This window comes from Triticum dicoccoides, chromosome 6B (assembly GCF_002162155.2).
Source record: "Triticum dicoccoides isolate Atlit2015 ecotype Zavitan chromosome 6B, WEW_v2.0, whole genome shotgun sequence".
NCBI lineage: Eukaryota > Viridiplantae > Streptophyta > Magnoliopsida > Poales > Poaceae > Triticum > Triticum dicoccoides.
In genome coordinates this window covers 680,519,765-680,526,757 of record NC_041391.1, presented here as the reverse complement: position 1 = coordinate 680,526,757, position 6,993 = coordinate 680,519,765, and positions in this window count along the sequence as shown.

Below are 6,993 nucleotides of genomic sequence, written 5' to 3'. Positions count from 1 at the left end.
CGCGCCGCCACGCCGCGGTGCCCCGCGCCTGAACCGCACCCGCACCCGAAGGAGCGGCCCGCGCCGCCCCGTCGCGCCGGGGGAAGACCAGGCCCCGCCGGCGCCGGCGCCGATCGGGCTTCGCCCGGCCGCGCCCCCTGGCGGCGGCGAGGGAGGAGGGAGGAGGAGGGGAGGTGCGGGGCGAGCGGATCTGGGGGCCCTCGCCGGCCGCCTCGCGGGTGGCGGCGCGGGGAGGGAAACCTAGTGCGAGTTATATTAGCTTTGTTGTTCAATGTGTGTGCATGACAATGAAAAATGCAAATAGGATCATAGTATGGATAATATGATCAATGCGTGATGTGAGCATATCTAAATTATCAGTTAACTTCTATATTTATTAGTAATGGATGTAATTGTATATTTAAGAGGATGATTCTGTGAGGAATGAGAGGAAGCTGGGCCTTACTGGGTTCGACCCGTACCATCCAGAGTATATTTAGAAGGATGATTTTGTGGGGAATAAGAGGAAGCTGCCCAATCTTGGCCGGCGTGTCGGCAATGGCAACTACGCCCTCATCACCCTCTTCGTCCTGGTACGTGTGTTTGCTTTGTCATTGTTTTACCAGGAGGGGAAGAAAACAGCAACACCGCGACCGGGGAGGCCAGCTGGCGGGAGACGCGCACGCGCCCATGCGGCTGCGTCGAGGAGATCGCATCGTCGACGAGCCGGCGTCCAGAAAAAGAAGCCCCGATGCCATCTCCATGGCGTCGATGAGACAGCATCAAGATTCAAGGCCGAATCCATGCACCAACCATGCATATTACTTAATCCCTTTGTCGTTGTTTTTATCTTCTTCAGCATACAGGCTGTAGAATACAAAGCCTGTCCACCGGATAATGAAGCATGCGTCCAAGAGGGAGGAAGGGACACAACCAGAAGGTGACGGCACGCAGCGAAGCGAGTCAGGAGGAGACGCGCCCACGTTGGCAGTATCGAGGATGGGACAACACGCCGGCAGCAGCACGCAGGGCGAGCTCGTACCCTGGAGGAGATGCGCCCGTGGTGTAGCTTCGAGGAGATCGGGCGTGCGTGTGCCATGCCATGCCGGTCAGGGCCGGCCCTGTGTTTCGGGTGGCCCTAGGCGAACTCGATGCCATGTGCCCCTATATCCTAAGATCATATATCTGTATGCGCGTGCGTGGTACATAAATTTAAACATAATAATTGTTGGACAATGCCAATATTACGACAGAAATACTAAAAAGATAGAAAATTGAAAGTAACATGATATGATTATCTCAAATAAGAACCAAATTCAACTGACTCCATCGACAACAATAATACTTAAGTACCCTTCAGTTGTTGAATCTTCAGATCCCTTTCTATCTTTTTTCTCCTTGCTTGAGCAACTGACAAATGCTTCTTAGGCAATATGGCGGGCTAATGTCCTAATATTATGAAGAAAAAATTATTCAAGGAATTAGAAATTTATACATCGGATGATTTGAATGATTGGAACCCTAGACATGTGCATAGAATGACAAAAAAAAGGATGGTTGAATACATACTATGAAAGATTGAATTCGAAAACTATACATTAAAATTTGGAACTTCGTGAACACTGAAATTAGAGGATGGATCATGGATGAATAGTTGAATACGTTCTAAAAAAAAGAAATTACTGAAATTGGGGTTTGCAGGGATGGATCAGGAACATGGTACAGAGAGTTATGCATGGATACGTATATACGTATTGCTGTGGGCTGCGCTCACTGCTCACATACATACGTATACGTACTGCTGCGGGCTGCGGCTGCTGGATTTCCGCACGGCGGGCGACGCGCACAGCGGTGACCGAGGCGACCACAGCGACGAGAGGACGAACAGACGAGCGAGGCGTCCGCGAGATCTTCGCTTGATTTGTTTCACAATCGAAACGAGCGGCCCTGCCGTGCGGCGTGCGTGACGCTTCGCTAATCGCTACCTGCTATCTGATGGGCCTACCTCATCTCGTTTTTCTTCTCTCATAATTTTTTTTCTCACCTATTTTTGCTCGGCTATATTATATATGTGCACTACATCATGGGCCCCTCCCTGGGCTGGGCCCTGGGCCGTCGCCCCCCTGCCCATGCCCCAGGGCCGGCCCTGATGCCGGTGGTGGCACGGCTATGTCCCGAGCTTTGTGACATGTCGACAAAGATGGGGAGACTCGCAAGGCGCGCACTGTGTGCGCGCTGCTGCGAACCGCTCGCAGCAGCACTGGGCCGTAGCAGCACGGACAGGTGGCGGCAACGCGTGTTCTCTCTCTATGGTACGTATCTGTTTTCCGTGTACCAGGTACGATCAAGACGGCGGACGATGCGCCCAGCGGAGATGGCAGCGGAGGGCGTGGCGCTCTTCTTGTACCAGGAGCAGTGGAAGGGGCGGACGACGCGCCCAACGAGGCTGGCCACAGAATAAGACGGGGCGCTCTACCAGTCAGTAGACAACACTACCGGCCAAGAATACAAAACCAACACCTCGGCGTACAGGTTGGAGATGACCTGGGAGCAGCCGGGCCCCGCCAATGACGTATTCATGTCAGCATACATGTCCTCGGCAAACAGGTCACGGTGAACAGGTTGATAGCGAAAGTGTCACTGGCATACAGGTCTTTCGCCATGCTTTCTTTGAGGAGATGTTGTTGCAGAACCGGAGCTCGCGACGACGTAGCCCGAGACCTGTTCCCTCCTCCGTGACATATAGGTCCATGACGAACAAGTCACCGGCGTATAGGTCTTGCACCACGCTTGTTGGAGGAAACGACATGGTGGGATCAAAACTCACTGATGGCGCAGCCCAAGGCCGGCCTTCACCTTCACGGACTACAGGTCTCTGGTGCACAGATCCATAGCGTTCTCATCGTGGTGGATAGGGCTGGCATCTCGCTTCCCGAAGGAGATGGCGTGGCGGAACTGGAGCTTGCGAGATGTAGCCCAGGAGAAGTCCATGACGAACAGGTCACGGACGTACAGGTCTCGACGCGATCCTTGTTTGGGCAGACCATCGAATATGGCGTCTAGCTTAGACAAGGCACCCACCACGACGGACGGGTCCTCGACATACATGTCCCAACATATAGGTCCATGATATCGCCGGAATACAGGTTACCCTTTGGTGTAGCACCCGCGCAAGGCGACGCGGCCATCTACGATGCCATCCCTCACGAGCTCTCCAGGCGGTGTCATTGACAAAATGGACTTCGATTGAGTTGTTGTCCAGTCAAGTCGGGCGCACCCACCACGGCAGATAGGTCCTTGGCGTACATGTCCATGGCATCACCCGCATATAGGTCGCTCTTTGGTGTAGCACTAGCCCAAGGCGACGCGGCCTCTACACTGCCACCTTTCCACGGCCCTGTGGGGTGTGCTCTGTCTTGGCGGACCGCCGAATACTCGGCGTCTAGCCGAGACGAGGTGCCAACCACCCCAGCCATGCCAACGCGAGCGCGCGTCAGTTTTACACTGACACCGGTCTCCCCAAACAATTACTCCCGCAAGGCGTAGCCCCTTGCATACCCTGACGAAGCAATTGGTCATCATGAAGTCCAAGCCGAGTGCGACCCATGCTCCCCCGATAGCAACTACTCCAATGCCGCCAAGACCGACGAGGCACGACGGCGAGGGCGTGTGTGACTACTGCAAAGGCTACACTACTCACGATGCATGTACCGACGAGGACACGGGCTTTGCCGATGCACACACACACCGCCATCATCATGCATGGAGAAAGTGAAGCGAAGATGACCAAGACGACCACACGGCTTAATCGGAGGTATCTCGCGGAGCAACCCGCGGGAGTAATTAATCGGGAGCCTTCCGGGGCCCCGGGAACCAGGAGACCGCAATCGCCCACAGTCAGGCTGGCCGCGCTAGTAGGCCACACAACACACTTTTTTCTTTATGGGATCTTGTAATTTTGTTTCTCCAATGAGATTAATAAAATACCCGTTTACCGTATCTCTTTCTTTGTGTACCACGGTACACTGGCACGCCCGCATACCTTTTTACCCTTCCCTGGTGTATGAGAGAAAAACACTCCTCCCTTCTACATGGAGTTTAGATATTTTCTCATTTCAAACAATTAGTTGCATGCTTGCATGAACTAAATTAGTTGCATGTCCATGGTGGGTTTGCATGTCCTAGTTGGATGTCCATGGTTTGGATCATGACCCATGATTTGGCCAACATTGTGAAGATGGCGTGGTGAATGCGATGAACTCGCATCAATAACAAAATATTTTGAGTGCATATACCACAAATAATAGCACGAAACAACAATATATATAGTAGCACAAAACCCAACATCAATATAGTAGCATGAACACAACAACCCTTAGTTCCAGTACATAGATATCATAGCCTTACAACTACTTAATAATTGTAGCACACAAACATAAATGATTAGAACTTAAAATACTAATATGATAGATAGATCGATCGGGGGCACCAAACAGGTTCTTCCCCTTCTCCTCCTCCGGACGCCCTTCATTCCTGGTTGTTGATCAAGTACGGGAGGGTGTGCATGCCGTTCTTGGTGGGGAAGATGTTTTTGAATCCGGTGAAGATGTTGTGGGTGGTGAAAGCAATAAACTCACACCCACACCAAATCACTCGGCCGAGGAGGTGGAAGGCGTCGAAGGGGTTGGTGAATGTAGCGAGGAGTGCAACCACAACGCCATTGTGATTGAACTCCTCAACATGGAACATCCTTGGAGAGCCCCGGGAGAGGTGGGGGTAGCTGGCCAAAAGGAAGAACTCGGTGAACTCCCTTGCGAACCTCCGCCTTGAGATTGCCCACACGCTAAGGGTGTTCACTACTTAGCCTCTGGCAGGGTAGAGCCTCTCCGGCACGGTGGGGGGGGGGGAAGGGGCGGGGGGGAGCGGTAGGTCGGGCCGTTGTACTGCATGGTGGCTTCGATTGGAGTGGCTTTGTGCCTGCTTTGTGGAGAAGGAGGGAAAATGTGAGAAGATGGAGTTGGGATATGTATGAGGAGGGAGAGGAAGACGATATGTGTGGCATAAATAGCCCTAGTGCGATGTGTTGATTCACTGGTTTCACGGGGTGGAAGTAATGAGCGGGCGGTGATGGGTGGCATCAGGAGTGTGTACACGCATGGGAAACCGAAGGCTGCATCAATAGCCGGCCTACGACATTTCAGCGCTGCACGCGTCTGTGCCGTCAGTCGGGGGTTGGGGGGTCACGCCTGCTCGGTCTTCTCTGTGTGTGCACGCATGCATCGTAGGCTACTCGCGACGCATGCATGGCCTCCCGGCAAGGGCCTGACACTACTAGGGAAAAGGTTATAGGTAGACACTGACTAGTAGCATGGGTTTATACCCCTCGCTACTGCTACTAACTAGTAGCTTGGGTTTATACCCCTTGCTACTACTAAGTTGATAGTAGTAGCGCGGGTTTATAACCCTCGCTACTACTAAGTGGTCTCTACCATGCCCCCCTGGGACATGGCATAGTAGTAGCGAGGGGTACAAACCCGCACTACTACTAAGTTGATAGTAGTATCGCGGGTTTATACCCCTCGCTACTACTAAGTACAAGGTAGGGGAAGTCCCAATATCCTCGGTTGAATCCCTCCTCTCCACCTCACTCTCCCCCTCTCTCCATAGGCTCTCCCATGGTGCTCCTGCCCAAGCACACCTCCTCCTCCATGGCGCTCAACGAGGCCACCTCCTCATGTCGCTGTCATCCAGGAGGTTGTCCGTCTTCCCCCTCACCTCCATACCACCACGTCGGAGCACCTCACCACCGGCGACTAGCCCTGATGCGCCCTCTATCTCCTTCATCTCTCCCTTCTTTCTCCTTTTCCCTCTCCCGCGCCGTCTCCCTCCGGTTTTATTCACATCCCATGCCCATGCCTGCGCAGGTAGTCGACATGGCCAACCAGAGCTCTCTGCCTTGGCCCGGAGAGGATCCTCACACCGTCATCTTGCTCTGCCCTGGATCCGGTCCCTCTTCAACAGCCATCGTCAGATCTAGTCTGCCGTTGTCCGACCACACGTCGGTGACCCCTGTCGTCGCTGGATCAAAGAATCGACACCATTGACAGCACGCACGGGATCGAGATTTGTTTTGGTTTTTGAAATTAATAGTAGTAGTGCGGGTCACAGACACGCGCTACAGATAGTTAGTAGTAGCGCGTGTGGAACCCGCGCTACTACTAATACACATACTAGTAGCGCGGGATGCACCACGCTACTACTATCTGTTAGCTGTAGCGTCGTAGTAGTAGCGCGGGCACCCGCGCTACTAATAGTTGTTTAACCCGCACTACTACTAGGTTTTTTTCCTAGTAGTGTGGCTAGAGGCAGGCGTGGCAACGTTCGGTCCAAGGGTCCAATGGGTGGTCTTCTTCAACCGGAGCACAACGGAGCGCATGCATGCTATCCCACACGCCGTAGCGCAGAAGAAATACAACTAAAAATAGGGTTTTTGAATCGAGCAAATCAAAGAGCAGAACGAGCATGCCCGCGGATCGCTGACATTGCACTCCATGCCAATCCACACAGTTGAACTCTCAGTGATCCAATGGTCTAGAGATGAGGGGGGGGGGGAGGGGGGTTATCCAGCGTTGTCGAATGCAGCTAATCATAGAGCCTCACGCGGATTAATGACGTAGCCCTAGCGCCTGATCCAGACCATCCACTAATAGAGATCCAGCGGCGCGGAAGGGTGCATGGTTTCAAATGGAATTCGAGGGGTTTTGAGAGGGTTATGAGGGGTTTTGAGAGAGTTTTCAGGGCTAGGGTTGAGCATAACTAATTCAAAAAAACCATAAACATATGAAACTTGCACCCATCATCGTTTTTTTGAAAAAACCCCACTTTGTTCATTTGTGACAAGTCGTATATCATTTGTGAGGATCATTACAATTTCATTTAAAGGCTCCTTAAACCAATTAGAGGTCAAGGAAAATCTAGCTAATCTAGCAAGCTCGTGAGCTACTTTATTTTCTT